We start from the raw sequence: 17,946 nt of genomic DNA on the forward strand, positions 1-17,946 counted from the left end.
GTGAGTATTTTACTAAGTTGGTAGAAGAGGTTCCACTCATCAAAGAAACCGATAAACAAGTAGCTTTGTTCATCCTTAAGTATATCATCTGCAGGTATGGGATACCTTCATCCATCATGACTGACAATGGATGACAATTCAAGAATAAAGATCTAGATGAGCTCTATGAGAAATTCAAAATCAAATAGTACTTGTCATCCATATATTACCCTCAAGGAAATGGACAAGTTGAAGCATCTAACAAAAACTTGCTGACTATCCTACACAAAACAGTGAGCAAATCTAGGAGGGATTGTCATCTATAGCTCAATCCTGCACTATGGGCTTATAGAACAAGTATTAGAACACCTATTGGGGCTACACCTTTTTCTTTGGTGTATGGGTTCGAAGAAGTCTTACCTATTGAGGTAGAAATACCATCTTTCAAAGTTTCATTGCAACGTCTTGTTACTGATGAAGACTACAAAATATCTAGATTGCAAGAACTTGAGTTGCTAGATGAACATCGACAAGTGGTGTTTGATCATCTGAGAGTGTATCAAAAGAGAATTTCTAAAGGATATAACAAGAAGGTTCAACAACGAGAATTTTAGGTTGGTGACCTTGTTCTGAGAGAAAATCCTAAAAATCAACAGTTTCGAGATAACAAAGGGAAGTTTGAACCCAACTGGTTGGGTCCCTACATCATTAATATAGTCTTTGGCTCTAGTGTCTATCAGCTCTCAACATCGGAAGGAGAACAACTACGTGAACTGATTAACACAATCCACTTTAAAAGTTCTTCACTTAGTATTCTCTACTCCAGCAACCTATACAAGTGAAAAATGTCCTGAAAAAAATCATAAAAAGCCCTAAAAAAATAAATAAATAAAAATAAAAAATAAAAAAATCTTTGCCAAGTAGGTGAAAACCTAGCAAATAGGCACCTCTTGTACTCAAGCCCTCCATCTATTAATGCGACATTGGCATTTCCCACTTTCCCGTACCTTTGATTTCGCTTGTACGTATCTTTTAGTTACTTTTGTGACATTCTGGTTCTTTTAGAACCCTCATGGCTTGAAACTGATCCATGTCCTAGTCTTAGGGTAATCGACTGAGGATTTACATGTCCTAATCAATATCAACCAAGTCATCATTCTATTAGTGATACCCTGTCTCCTAACTACTAAAGAGTTTTATCACTGAGTACACAAGCAAAACAACATTACTGAAAACAATCACTAAACAGTTTGAGATATGCATGAAATCTTTCTTTGTGTGTTGTCTTTTATATTGGTTTTTTATTATTATTCCCTCTTAGTAACTTGAGGAAGTATATCTTGACTAAGAGGAGCAAGGATTGGGGGCATAATATTTTCTTTGTTTTCTACTTGTAGGAATGATTCTGATGATCTAGAAACATCTAATCAGCTGGGTATCTGTGATAAGAGCCTTCACATCAAGGTGAAATTGCCACACATACCTCAACTCCGCTTATTTGTATGCTATAGGGAGGTTCTCATCATTTCTTTATCTATTTTGAGGGAATTTCTTTAATGTACAATCCGGGTCCATGCATAATCTATCCAAGGATATGAACAAAAAAAGGGTCATTGTAGATAAGATAATTAATATTGCACATGAAAAGGAAGGAACTCTATCCTTCTTGCTATGTTTGTAAACACTCAGTGGTGAACATTAAGCATTTCAAATCCAGTGACTAGTTTTTAGTTTGCATTCATTTTGCATTTTATGCATTTCGGGTGATTTTTACATGATAACAATAATCTCTTTTTCTTTTGAATGAGAGTTTGAAGTATCATCATTTCTAAGCTAAGTGGTGTCTCTTTTTCATCATTTCTCTGATCGAGTACTTATGTATTGAGATATTAGCTGCATACATACGCATCTTATATAGATTCATACATTCATTTGCATTCACATTATTGCATAGAAAAAAAATACAATTTGCATTACTAGTTACTCATTTTCATCATTTATTTGCATATGAAAAGAAACAAAAACAAACATTCATATTCCTTTGCATTACATACATCCATACTGAATAGATATGCATACATATAGAACAAAGCATATAGAAGAAAGCATCTCATAAACCAATCGACACAAATACAATGAAATCAAATCAAGATCTTGTATATATAATCATCAATATCTCGGATTACAAGTGATATAACTGTCATATACAATTTCCCATCAGAGCAAGAATCGTATGGGCTACAAAAAATGGGGTATCTAACAAAATCTAAGAGCTATAAAAATATCTCTCTCTGCTTCTCCCTCATCGCCAGGTGGTGAAGGAGGTGGAGCCTACTGATCGGCATCTTGCCTCGATGTCCGAGCTCCCTCAGATTGCGTGATGTACTGAGAGAAGGGGACAACCTGTTGCGCTACAGGAATAGCTATGCTATAAGCCGCAACGTAATAAGTTGCCCGGTTAGTCTGGTACAAAATCTCTTGCTAAAGATCATCTTGCTCTATCCTCATCTCTGCAACCTGACGATCGTGCTCTGCTTTGAGCTCTGCCAGTTGTCGGTCTCACTCTACCCTCATCTCTATGAACTGATGATCACACTCCACTCTAAGGTCCGCTAGTTGTCGGTCCCACTCTGCAAGCCGTGTCTGAGCCACTGTCAACTGTGACTGTAGACCTGCTAATCACGCTCTCATCAACTGTGCTGCATCAGCTGCCCCCTACTCCCTCATAGGCTCTCAAGCTCCAACTCCACCCTGGTCATCCCTCCTTTGTCGTACCTATCTATGAGTTGCTCGCTCCTCCTCTCCTACACCCTCCATTGTTCTAACACCACTCATCCTCACACCATCAGCTCTTAGAGGTCCATCCTCTCCTCTCTGCTGCTGCTCGCACTTGGATCACCACCTTCCCACCTAGGAGCCTCTTCTCTCTATCCCTGTACCTATCCTTGTGCCTGTTCAGGGGCATCATCCTCAATCTACTCTATGAGAGATGCCTACTCAGCTAGATATGTACACCTATGGAATGGATGCTGCTAGAACCAATCCCTGTACTGGGGCAATACCCCTGCATCTATAATATCCTCCAGATAATCCCACCAAAGTCATTGTAATCTTGTTAGTGTCTACATTCTCAAAGCATAGGACAACCTAGGGGCCCATCCTCATCTCTCCTCATCTACATAGTGAGCATAGGTGGTAAACTCCAGCAAAATTCCCTGAGGCCTACCATACTACCTTATGACTCGAGATACAACAAATCGCTCAATCACCATCATATATCTGTCAATCAGAGGACAAGACATGAACATATCTCTCCGCACATCTCTCCAATCATCCCAAAGCTTAAGGCCCCTGTAAGGTCTCCATACTACAAAGATCAAATCATCTAGCAGTCATCTCTAGTACTCTGTCTTGCTTAGATGGGGCTGAGTAATGTATCCATAATATCTATAAACAATCGGTTGATGTGGATCTTTGGCGTCATCCACTATAGGTCTACAAACTGCGATATGCTCCTAGGCCCATATATGTAAAATCAATACCCTGCAGCCATGCTCTTTCCCTCTGTGTACAATCTCATGCATCTCACAATACATGTGGGCTAAAACACATGAACCCCATCCTAATCTCTTAGGGTGATCCACAAGCCTCTACAACATCCTAGCTCAGCTGCATAAGAAACCCTGTTGTCCCCTATCTGGCATAATGAAGCAACCAATAAATCTTGCCAAGACACAAGCTAGTAGAAACTGCTCACTATATCTGGTCATCATATCATCCCAGCTAATAGCCTATGTAAGGATGTCCTCATCACGAAATACCTATCTCAAAGCTAGTAAGCCAGGACGCTGTGCAGAATCGTAATCAACCTTATCCCCAGCGAATGGAATTCTAAGAATCTTGTAAACATCCTCAAGAGTGATGGTCATCTCCCCAACTGGTAAATGGAATGTGTCATGCTCAGAGTGAAATCTCTCCATAATTATTGTGAGCATCCCATGATTCACATGGATATCTAGCATCTGTAAAAGGTGGGTAAACCCGCACAAGTCAATATGTGCTCTACCTATATCAAATAACTCACAAACTAGCCTCATAGTAGGAGGATAGATGCATCAAAAAAGAACATATGGTAATCAAACCTAGAAGAATCAAACAACAAATCATCAGAGAATCATCCAAATTATGCTATAAGACATCTTAAACATCACGCAAATCCAAATACATTAATTGCCAAATCAAATTTTCATGTTTTCACCCTTAAAAAAGATCATTGTTTTTCATATGACATTTCACAGTGTAAGCAAAAGCTCATACGATTTAGGAATATCTATAGGATGAAAAAAGACTAATACAAAAAAAAACATGCATTCGCATGACAAAATGATTTACCAAGCAAACTTTCATATGACACAAGGGGGTGTCCCGAACGACAAAACTAATGGCTTTAAATGATAAAATATAGAAGCACTATTTGTCATACAAGACATAATGCTTGTTGGTATTTTGGATATGTTGATATGGTTTTGTCATTGATGTCAACACTTGTCAACACTTATCAGCACTTGGAGATTCTTGTTTATGTTCACCGGCATGACCAGTAACTTATGCACAATCACTGGTATTTGTTTCACCGGTAGGTTATATTGTTCATCGGCACTTGGAATGACTTGGAGACTACTTGGTTATGTTGAAGACATTGTTTGGACACTTGGTTTTGGTGATTTGTTTATTGGTCTAATTGGGTTTTCATATTTGTTGTTACTGGCAAATAGGTCTAGGTTATGGACCAAAAAGCATATCTATTCTAGATCAGCATGACTCATCATGAAGATGATTTAGTGTTATTGTAAATGCATTGAGCTGATATCATGCATCTGATATTGACTCATTTGTAATTGATTTTATTGTAATATCTTAGTGAGCCGAAGTACTCATTTGATCTTAGATTTTGGTATATATGTAAGATCTCATTTATGAGATTGTGTGGAAGAGTGTGGAAAAGGATTGTAATAAGGTATATGTGAATATAATAAGAGCTATACATGCAAACATCATTCAAGATTAAAGGAAGGTTTGAAGAAGGAAAATCAGAGCTTAACCGATACTGAATCCAGAATATGAAGATGCTATTTTAAGCAGTACATTATCATTGGATTTAACCATCCAATTGTAGTCAGTGTGACTCCCATTTTGTGATTAAGTAGTGAACTCTAGGCAGTTGGCCTTTCTGCATGTGCAGACTCCATATTGTACACAAATACTATCTATAGTAGTATCATCTAATTGTGGGTAAGGTTTCCCACCGTGGTTTTTTCCCTTACAGGATTTCCACGTACAAATAACTGTGTTATATGTTGTGTATGTTATTTGTCTTTCTGTTTCATGCATTAAACTTTACCAATACTACAATTAACTATTAAATTGTCTACCAACATTAAAGTTTGGTTTACCGGCATTAAGCATTAAGTTTGGTTAAGTTAGTTTTGGTTTGTATTTATTGGACAACTGATTCACCCCCCCCCCCTCTTAGTTGCCTCTAGGACCTAACAATTGGCATCAGAGCCTAGTCCTCTTTTTGCAAAAGTTTAACAGCTTGTGGAGATCCAATGTCTTTTAACTATTTCAGGAAGGATAGTCCTAAACTTGATGGAACTAACTATGGCATATGGAAGATTAGAATGAAGACACATTTGAATTGCATTGGAAAGGACATATGGGATATTACAAAGAATGGCTATATTGTTCCTCCTCAAGGTCAACCTATTCCACCAACCTTGGCTAAAGATGAGGAAAATGACTACAAAGCAAGAGAATCACTTTTGAGCGCATTGTGAGATCAACAAATCATGGGATTATCAGATAGATCTACTACTAAAGCTATTTGGGATAAATTGGAAACATTGAATGAAGGTGATACCACAGTCAAAATTGCAAAACTAGAATGCTTCCAGGTCAGGTATGAAAATCTAAAAATAGAAGAAGATGAAAGAATTTCTTCTTTTATGGAAAGAGTAAATTAAATTGTTTTGGGTATACAATGTTGTGGAGGAACCTTAAGTGAAGATGAAATTGTTTCTAAAGTTTTAAGAGCATTGCCACTGGCATATAAAATAAAAGTTACTGCTATAAATGAATTGAGAACAATGCCTAATACATCAGTATGTAGAGACACCTTGGTTGGAAAACTTTCAACTTTTGAACTTGAAGAATTTGGTCCTATTACTACTATTAAGACATATTTATCTTTCAAAGCACCATCATTATCTATAGCATCATCGTCATCATCTGAGAAATGTGATTGAAAAGCCTTTTATGCAAGAGAACTTGAATAAATTAGAAAGGAGAATGAAGAAATAGAAGAGCTTGAAGCACTATTTGCAAGGAAAATGCCTAAAGGTCCAGTTGGAAGTAAGTATGAAGGTAAAACACCCTTTAAATGTTTTAACTACAATAAGATTGGTCATATGGCATCTAGGTGTCCTGGTAGACATGCAAGATTGAAATAAGAAGAAAAAAGAACATATAAGCCTAACCCTGAATATCAGAGGTATAGATTTAAGAAGAATAGAGACAAATCATGTTACTATGTTGATGAAGGAGTCATTGATGATTATGATGAGGAACCCACAAACAATGGATGGGTTTTTGTTGCTATAACAAAAGATCAACCGACACCTACTATTCAACCGATAGAGTAGGCCCTGGCAGCTAAAATTGAAGATAAGGATGAATGGATCATTGATTCTGGATGGTTACATCATATGACTGGTGATAAAAGAAAATTCTTAACCTTTCAGGAATATAATGGAGGTCTAGTAAGATTTGGAGATGACAAAGCTTGTTTGATCAAAGGAAAAGGCACCATATATTTTGATGGTAAGCATAATACTGATAATGTTTACTATGTTTAAGGTTTGAAGTATAATATTTTGAGTGTTGGTCAATTAGTTGAAAAGAGATTTCAGTTACAATTCAAGAATGTTAAATGCAAAATCATGAATAGAACTAGTTTAGAAATTGCAATCGGTAATCAGACTAGAGGTAATATCTTTCATTTGAATAACAATGAGAAGACATGCTTGATTGCACATATTGATGAAAGTTGGTTATGGTCTAAGAGATAGTGTCATGTAATATTTGATTGTATTGTGAAGATCAGTACAATTAAGGCAGTAAGAGATTTACCTAAGATTGTTAAGCCTCACAATCCGGTATGTAAGGAATGTCAATTTGGAAAACAAGTGAGAGCAACTTTTAAGAGTATACTAGAGAAATCCAATAATGTTCTTCACTTAATTCATACTAATTTAAGTGGTCCAACAAGAACTAGAAGTTTACAAGGAGATAGATATTTCATGCTAATCATTGGTGACTATTCTAGAATGTGTTGGGTTACTTTTCTTAGGGAGAAATCAGAAGCCTTTGGGAAGTTCAAACTATTCAACATGATGGTAAAGAATGAAACTGGTAAGAAAATCAAATGTTTGAGATTAGATCAAGGAGGTGAATTCACATCCAAGGAATTTAATACATTATGTGAAGTGAATGGAATTAAAGACAGTTATCAGCACCTTGGACACCCTAGCAGAGTGGAGTTGTGGAAACGAAGAATATAACTATTTTGGATGTAGCTAGAAGCATGATATCAGAAGCAAACCAAACTCATGTATATTGGAGAGAAGCTGTAAATATAGTTGTTTATACAATCAATGAAGTTCACATCAAAGGTGAAACCGGTAAGACCCCTAATGAACTATGGTTTGGTAATACACCTACTCTTAAATATTTCAGAATATTTGGAAGTAAATGCTATATTAGAAGAGATGAGTATATTGGCAAATTTAATCCTAGAAGTTGTTGTGCTCAAAATCTGATTTCCCTTCAATGCCCTTAAAATAATACAATCTAAAATGAGTGCCGAGGAGACATTAAGGATAAAGGGATTCTAGAGACAACATATGACAAGGTTTGGTTAGACCTTCTACACTTCGGACCTTTCTTTGAGCCCAGGTGGGTATACCTTCTGTGAATTAACTCCACACTCTTAAGCAACAAATCCACAGCAAACCATTCCAGAAACCAGTGGATTCATTCACCTTGAAAAACAATTGAAAACAAAGGATGAAACAATACTCAACTTCAACATATTTGATCAACAAAGTATGCAATAAACAGCCTTCGATTAATACCAGTGCTTTATCCAAGGCTACAGAGTCACTCAAACTCAAATAAAACTCCTGAAACAAAATATCTCTATACTTCCCATCAACTTGGTTTCCATTTATCCTTGCAGATGCCTAACATCAACAAGAATCTAATCACTTCAAAATAAGCTATGGTCCTCAAAATTCAAAGTTTCTCCTAAAGTATTTACTGATAGAGTGATCATGCATGATTAATTTCCCTCCTAAAGAGAAAAGCTAGAAACACCCATACTGAGATTGCCTTACAATTCCATTCAAACAAAAAAATCCTAGACTATTCTGAATGAAAGAGTAAATACAATTAAGGACAAATTTGAAGATGACACAAAGCTTTACTCAAAACTGACGGCCTGTATATTGATATTCATTTGAAAAGATCTTACAAAAAGTCTGATTCTCCATTAATCTTTTGGAAAAGCTCAGATAATATTTCTGTAGCGTTTTCTTACAAAATTTTTGTGATCCCCCTTTCTCTCTAGTCCTGGTATCCATTTATAACAATATGGATGCACTAAGCTTCTGACTTCTTGAGGAAAGTTTGTTACAATTACTTCAAAAATTGAAGAAGTTACAATTTCAGTTATGCGCTCTTTTCAGCTTCTTCAGCAGTCTGTTGGACGGGTTGTTCAGTTGTAACCTCTTCTGGCTCTTCAGGGACGCTCTTTAACTGCTCCGGATCCCGAGTGGAATATTTAACTCCCCACTCACTATATGTCTCCTCGGTCGGCCATACAAAATTAATCACATCACTTTTAACCTTAGTCAACCCTTTCCAAGAATTCCTCAGTTTGTTGACTTCTGAGTTAAGAAAACTGTAGTGTGATTTAATTCTTTCTTTTTCCTGTATGGTTAGAACAAAGAATGAGGTGTCATCGAGATCAATGATTCCTTTGACCCTTGCTGACAACTTAGCATCTCTCTCATTGAGCCATACCTGCTTGTCTTTCAGCTGGTCTGGATTGGCAAAAATTCTTGGAAGCAACTCAAAAACTTGATCAGTATATTCCTTTTTGCACAAATTGACCTTCCTGTCCATATTGTCTACACCTACAGCTAATTGTATTAAAACTTTAGCAACATCAGAAGTAGCCTTTATAATGGGATTGGCCCTTGCTTCATCACAGGAAACACACATGAACTCCAAATCCTGCTCCCTAGGCCTCCATCTGTCAAAAATGGGTGTCAAGATGGCCTTATCTCTTCTCAACTCAGTCCATATCTCCATGACTTTTCCTACACTATTGTGAAGGAGTGAAGCATTTATAGTGTCTGCAAAACTGGAGACTGTGGCCTTGATCTTTTCTTCATACTTCCCTCCATAATAGGCCTGAGTTTGCTTAAGACTCTCCAATTCTTGGGGAGTTATCTCTATCATCTGAGAGTTGGAAGGTGCAGGAGATGGTGGGAGCTCAATAATGGGGCTAGTAGGTGGAGTTCTTGCAGGAGAAGAGGTGATCATTAATGTTGAAGACTCACCCTGTTGACATTGTCCTGCTAATTGGCTCTGCAATCTGGCAATAATACTCTCCTTGCCTCTTATTTCCTCCTTGGCACTGTCATAAGCCTTCAAGACTGTTTCCAATTTGAGCTAGAGGGCCTCCTTTTCTTTAGCATCCTTCTCATCTACTGCAACACTAAATTTGGCAGTCTCCAACACTGTGCTAGCAGCCTCTACTACCCCTATACTCTCTACTCTCTTGACCATTAATCCACCAATGTGACTTGTCCCTGTGGTGTCTTTACCCTTCTTGTCCTCATTTCTCTTAAGGGACCACATGACTAGAGCAGCATTGTCTTTACTAAATGTAACCCCTTCCATGGGTTTGGTTTCTTTTCTCAATGCATCCAGCACCAGAGCATCAGCAATATTCCATTCTGGTAGAATGAGCACTCCAGCTTGTGCTACTAAATCTCTTCCCTGTTCAGGAGTGATGGTTTTGAATTCTTCCATCATCTCCTGTTTTATTTCTTCCTCTACTGAGACTGGATCTTTATCAGGTTGTTCTGCCTTTCTTGTTTCACATCTAGCATTATACTTATCTATATGTTGTTTCCAGATAAATTGCACGAATGCTTAAGATGTGACAAAACTATCATCCGCTAGAAAGGCACTAGTGGCCTTCTTTATCTCAGGATCCCACTCCTGGCCTTTGAGTTCAGTTGAAGTGATATCCATTTGTGCTTCAATGGGCTCTTCTGGCATCCCTTCTTCCACCTCATCATATGTATACGCAATCTCCCCCAAGCTGCCCAACTGAGAGAGGTATTCAGTTGCTGCTTGTTCATCTCCAATGTGGAGAGGGGATTGGGATGGGGAATATAAGGGTGTATCTGATTGCACCTCCTTCCCCACCCTCTGCTTCTTTGGGCTGTATTGTATGTCAATGACTTCATGTGCTTTCCTCTTCCCTTTGGATGAAGAGGGTTCCCCTCTTGCAGACACCAACACACTGTAACCTGCTTTCTTATGCAGGGTGTAATCACCAGGAGGGATGGCTTTAGTAGGAGTTGATTTCCCCAAAATCATTCTTGCTTTCTCAGGGTTGTTCTTAATTACAACTTCCCTTTTCTCCTTTATTGTCTGCATCACATCCTCAAAACAAATAATCAAAATTTTTATCTTTTCTTCCAATGGGAAAAAGCTAGACAATGGGTCATAGCTAGCATCAAATTGATGCACAAAATCCAGGGCCTTCCTGTAAGCCACCCATTTTTCCTTCCTCAACTCTTGTTCATCTAAATCAAATTCATTCCTGATGAGGTCTGCAGGAAAGTGGAATTGATGGGGCCTACCTCTGCATGCTACTTTCTTCCAGAATACACCATTGTAGAAGTCCTCCGGATCAGCACATCTAGACACTGCAGTGGACAAATGGTAGGGTTTGAGGAAATCTTCAAAACATTTCCAGCCTCCCTTAGTGATTACAAATTGGTGGGCTACTGTAGCTGTAGGGAAAATAGTCCCTTTACCTCTGCCGGTTAACTCTGCCTCTTGCAAGTCACCAATTTGTCTGAGAATCTCAGCTATTCCCACTTTGAGGGGGACCTGGTATGGTAACAAAAATGGGGTGCCTCTGAAACCAAAGACTCTAAAAACTGTGGAAACTGGATACAAGTACATATCACCCCAATTATGAACTATCTTGATACTCTCTGCGAATTCTTTTGGTCTTAAGAATTCCAGAAGAACCTTGGGGACTCTTGGATTGTCAGAGCAAAGAAGAGTCCTTATCTTGGATGCAAAATATTTATCAAACTTTAGAAAACTTGCATCCTCTCTATCCCTTGACAATACAGTACTCCATAATTGCACCGGCATCTTTTCTCCCTCCTTTTCTTTTACCAGATCCATTCCACTGGCGAAATAATCTCCACCTTTGAAGAGGAAGAGGTGCATCAATAGTGAATACCACCCAAATGGCCTATCCACCTTTCCATTCTTTATCCCTATCAATCCTCCATGGATAGCATCAGCAATATAGGAAGCATAATCAAATGTAATAGCAAGAGAAGGATTCAGAATTTGAACAATCATTAACAGATAATGATTTGGCATATTAGATTCAGCATCCTCTCCTAGAACTTGGCAAAGTGCCCAGTACATCCCTTTTGCCCTCAAGGTAAACATACTTAGTGAAAAAGGCTCTTGTGTATTGGGCCCTACAACTGCTAACCCTCCCACTTTCAGAAAAAGTTCTTTGAGAGGCCCATTCCTGAGATGAGTTCTCTCTGCCCTGTATACCTGAGCTAATTGTGTGAAGTTTATAGGTTCCAAGAAGTTGGTAAACTCACTAAGCTCGAACGCTGTTCTCAACTCTTCTGCATTTATCCCCACGAGGGTTTTTCCATTCACATCCCGGATACACCTGGTAACTGAATCATAATTCAATGCCATTTGGGTTAACAAATCTGTATCCATGAACACCCCTGGGACTACCAATCTCCCAACATCTAATTCCCAAATGCTATTTTGAGGAGCAGGAGAATTCCTCATTCCAAAACCGACTTTAAATAACCCCAACCCAGACAATCCCACTTGCGAGTCTCTTAACCAATTACCCTTGTCATATAATCCTTCTCCAATTTTCAGTCGGGGAGCCCTGGGTACTAACTCTTTGGCCTTGGACACCTGGTTAGTTGACAACGTCAACTGTTCTAAAAAGTCATCACATACACTTCTATCCAGATAATCAACTTTACCAGAAAATTCCTTTTTAGGAGCCATTTGCAATACAACCAGATGAATATCACTTCTGAAAACACTTCTGTTATACGAGAACAATTTCACTTATTACAACACAAAAATGGCTGCAAAATAAGAAAAAACCTGATGCTTGCTTGAAGAAATTCGCTCTGCAACCAGTTCGCCTTCCCTGTATTTGTAAAAGATAACTCTGTGTTTGCTTCCTCTGCAAAAATCCTTTTAAGAGGTATCCTTACTTAGTTGTTAGGAAATCAAATGCTTGTACTCTGGGCCTTAACTATAACATTGATTCCGCATGCTTCGGCCGTCCCTTCAAAATCGAATTCATACAAGAATTCATATTTTAGCTCCAACGGGTCGCAGTCTTTCTGCAAGTGTTTCTCTGTGAATTTCATTTTGACGGCTTTGTCCTTAGTCTAAGTCCTGTCTTTTTATTGGCTGCATAATACCACGCGGCATCTGACCATTGGCTTAGAAAATCCTGTCACATTCTGTTTTGATACTGGCTGAATGTCGCTCTTTATACTGTGGTGGGCCCATGTTTTACCCTTTTTGCCATGTCATCATCATGACACGTGGACGGCTCTCATTAACTCTCGCTATTTCGCGGCCTTAAAAAGTGAGCAGCTTACCCCTCCGAAATAGCGCGGACCGTTGGATCATCTTTCAAGTTGATCACCTTTTAATCCTTCGAAAAAGTCCTCAGGAATGGTGGGCCCGCTGTGTCGTCAGTGACATCTGGCATCTTGTCATCCACTGTGCTGATTTGTCGCTCTGTCACTTGCCGGAAGAAGAACCATGGGGGCCCCAGTTCAGTCTGGACAGGTCTATCTCAGAAATGGTGGGCCCATGGACACGCCATGGACACCTGGTTCCTCGTCATCTTCGGAGCCGACCTGTCACATTTTCATTTGTCAAGCATACACTATAGGGACCCACAGCTTCCTTTTAGACTGCGTGTCATCAAGACACGTGGACGGTCCAGGTTAACTTTCGCTATTTCGCAGCCTTAAAAAGTGGGCATCTTACCCCTGCGAAATAGCGCGAGCCATTAGATCCTACCTCAACTTGCGCAGCATTTAAACCCTGTTAGAAGCTTTCAGAAGAGGTGGGCCCACGGACACGCCATGGACACCTGGCGCCTTGTCATTCTCGAAGCTGACCTGTCGATTTTTCATTTGCTAGAAGGAGCCACGGGGTCTCAATGAATTGTAAGAGTTGTCCCTGCCAAGTCACTTCCACCTGTGAGCTGACTCATTTCTGGGGCCCACTTTTGAACCTTAATCTTAACATGCTGACTATGGCGACCCGTGCCACGTGCTGCCCTCTAATACACCAGAGAAGACCACGTAGGGGGGCCCTACCTTCTTTGACGGCCGCAACCTTTACTTCCTCCGCATGACACATGGATGGCTGATATTCGTCCTCGCTATTTCGCGGCCTTAAAAAGTGAGTAGCTTACCCCTGCGAAATAGCGCCAACCGTTGGATCTTTCCCCAAGTCGATCGGTGTTTACTGGGCCCGACACTTTAGAAGGAAATAATAAAAGGCGAAAATTTTTCAAATAACCAACATAACCGCCTAGGTAAATAGCAAGGGGGGACACTTCTTACGACCCCGCGACCCATGACTTAAGTGAAATAAAGTAACGACGGAATAGAAACCAGGGGACCTAATACAAAAGATAAAGCCTAAAACTTAGAACAACCTTAAACCCTCTAGGTTTAGAATAAAGCTGAAGCATTTGGGGCTACACCCTACAAATATTTTCAAAGAACCATAGCCAATTATGGGGAAAGAACCCAAATTTAAAAAATAGTGATAACAGCGGCTCTGACTGGGGATGGTTGATTGCGAGATCAACACAAGAAAACTCAGAAATTCTGGAGAAATAGATCGAAACACAGACCAAAACCAGGAAAACAGGAAAGAAAACAAAATATATACAAACAAAGGACCTACTGTGCATGGACATTAAGAGAAATAGTGCTTCAGGAATTGTCCATGCACTGGAAATTCCTGCATCTCATCATTCATAGTCTTCAAAAAATATGAATCCTTACCATTCAAGTCACAAATTACAAAAGGGCCAATCCAGAGTGATTCAAATTTCTTATGCTTTCCTTTATCCTGCCCTTTTGCATTCCACTGAAGAACCATGTCATCAATTTGAAACTTCCTTAACGATGTTCTTTTATCAAAAAGATACTTTGACTGTAGCTGGAGCTTCTGATTTTTCTGATGAGCAGAGGTTCTAAGCTCTTCCACCTCTACAAGTTGGATCATCCTGTTCTCCATTGGTTCAGATAGTTCCATGCTCTCTTCCTGCAAAAACTTATATACTAGAAGAAGGTTATTTACCGGTAATCTAGCTTGGGTACCATAAACCAACTCAAAAGGTGACATTCCAATGGATTTTTTGACTGTTATTCTATCCGCCCACAGAGCTAATTTCAACTTTTGATCCCAAGACCTTTTGTTCTCTTCTAGGATCTTCTTGATGATAGTTAGCAAGCTTTTGTTGCTTGATTCTGCTTGTCCATTCCCCTGAGGGTGATAAGGTGATGAGTATGACATAAGTATACCATGACTATTGCAAAAGCCTACAAATTCTTCTGATCTAAAACACATAGCATTATCCATTACCAATTTTGTAGGTGTTCCAAATCTAGTCACAATATTATCCATCAAGAAATCAATAACAATTTTACTAGTAGCTCTTCTTGTGGGAATAGCTTCTATCCATTTAGTAAAATAATCTGTGGCCACTATAATCCATCCATGACCTCTTCCTGACTTCTCAGCAATTTCTCCAATAAAATCAATACCCCATTGGACAAAAGGAGCTTCTACAGAGACTGGATTTAGTGGTAGGGCTCCTCCATACTTGAGCTTAGAAGAAAATCTCTGACATGAATCACATCTTCAAACATATACATGAGTATCTTTAAACAAGGTAGGCCAATAGTACCCAGCCCGTATTATTTTGCCAGCAGTAGTCTTAGCTGAGTAGTGACCTCCACATACTCCGTCATGCATTTCATTCAACACCCGTCTAGCTTGAAATTCATCCAAACACAGTAGCAACTCCCCATCTCTTTGTCTCCAATAAAGATCACCCTGAATGAGGACATATTTTTGGGACTTAAGCTTCAAAGTTCTCTTCTGGTTGTGTGTCATTCCCTCTGATAGCGTATTACCTTTCAATACTTGGACTATCTCTGTGTACCACGGTTGTCTCTCAATACTAGTAACCAGAGTATCCTTAACCTCAACATTGTGTACTTCAACATTCATAAGATTTGACTCAGTCATGAGCTTAGCCAGACCTAACCCTCTCACCAGTTTAGTAATCTTTATCTCCAGATTAAATTCTTGAATTCTATTGATCCACCTACATCTCTTCCCAGTGACCTCAGATTGAGACAAAATATCTTTAACTGCAGCATGTGGAACATAGGCAGTGACATTTGCATTCACCAAATATGACCTAAAGGCTTTAACAGCTTTAACCAAGGCGTAAGCTTGTTTCTCCATGGTTTCATATTTTAATTCTGCCGCTTGCAAAGATTTGCTATAGAAAGCTATGGGATGTTCATATCCCTCATTATCCTTTTGCAATAATACTGCAGCCACTGTGTGATATGAAGCAAAAGAAAATAGAGAAAAAGGCTTACCATAATCCGGGGACTTCAACACTGGTGCTTCCTGGATTGCTTTTTTAATCTCATTAAAAGCTTTTGAGGCTTCCTGATCCCAATGAAATTTTGCGTCTTTCTTGAGCAACTTGACAATAGGCTTTACTATCTCAGCAAAGTTCGCAACAAATCTCTTGACAAAATTCACTTTGCCTAAAAAGGACTGGATTCCTTTCACATTCTTTGGTTCAGACACCTTGTTGATTGCTTCAATTCTCTCAGGGTCTATTCTTATTCCTTCCTTGGAGACTATGTGTCCCAATAATTTTCCTTCAGTGACCCCAAAGTGACATTTCTTGGGATTCAGTGATACACCAAATTCTAAAGCCTTATCAAACACTTTCTCTAAATGTCCACAGTGATCATCAGCTCTCTTTGAGAAACAAGTTAAATCATCTTGGTAAACCACCATAATAATGTTAATGAATTCCTTAAAAGCCACATCCATAGCTCTTTGAAATGTAGCCCCTGCATTTTTCAATCCAAACGACATTCTCACATACACATAAGTTCCCCATGGGGTAGTAAAAGCTGTTTTGAACTGTTCTGACTCCTTTACTAACACTTGATTGTATCCTGAGAAACCATCCATCATGGATAAAAGATCACATCCTGTCACTCTTTGTAGCATTGCTTCCATATTTGGGGATGAATAATTATCTTTTAAAGAGGCAACATTAAGGTTCCTAAAATCAACACACAATCTGATGTCTCCATTCTTTTTTCTCACTGGGACCAAATTAGAAACCCATGAAGAATGTCTGATTGGTTTGATAATCCCCCCTTCTCTCAATTTAGTCAACTCTTGTTGCATTTTTGTTTCTAACAAGGGGTTAATAGGTCTCTGTTTCTGTCTAAAAGGCTTAGCATCTGGAAGTAAGGGAATTTCATGCTGAAAAAGATCTTGTCTATACGCCTTTAGATCTTCATAAGACCAAACAAAAACATGCTTATACCTTTTTAGTAAACTGATTAGGTTAGTCCTAACATGAGGAGGTAGCTTCTTTCCAATATATACCAACTTGGGGGATGATTCTGTCCCCAAGTTGACCTCCTCTAATTCTTCTAACTTGGTGGTAAATTGCTGGTGTAGATGACTGTCATTATAACTAAACATGCTTTCTAACTCCACCAACCCTTTAGGTATCTCATTGGTTTCCAATTGGACAATATCATTTCCAAACACTGTCTCTCTGCCATCCACTACTTCCACCAATGCATTACAATCAATTTTTTGTCCATCATAATCATCAACATATTGGATGAACCTAAGAATATCTTCATCATCAGCAAAAACTTGTCAATTATATACATTATCAGGAATAGCAGGCCTAGCTTTTATTTCAACAGTAGAAATACCAGTTAGTGTTGCATCATCATTTTTTAAAGCAACATTAGCTAAGAAATCTGCCATAATATTTCTTGTTCGCTCTATCCAGTTGATAGAAAAGGCATCAAAATATTCAATAACATCCCAAACAGCATGCTTATATTGCTTTAATTTATCATTCTTGGATGCATACTTAGATCTTACCTGAGAGACAACCAGCTCTGAATCACCCATCACTTTCAATAATCGGATTCCATGCCTTTTTGCAACCTCAAGTCCTAATAACAGAGCTTCATACTCTGCAGTATTATTTGTGCATTGGAATGCCAATAAGAATGAATATTTAAAGGTTATACCTGATGGGGATACAAAAAGAACCCCTGCTCCTGACCCTTCTTTGGAACAAGCTCCATCAAAATACATTTGCCACAATCCATACTGTTGTGCTTGTAGCTCAACTACAATTGGGTCAGTGTTCTCAGTTGAGGTAATACTGGCTGAATTCTGAAATTATCTAAATCCACATCA

This window comes from Cryptomeria japonica, chromosome 1 (assembly GCF_030272615.1).
Source record: "Cryptomeria japonica chromosome 1, Sugi_1.0, whole genome shotgun sequence".
Classification (NCBI taxonomy): Eukaryota; Viridiplantae; Streptophyta; class Pinopsida; order Cupressales; family Cupressaceae; genus Cryptomeria; species Cryptomeria japonica.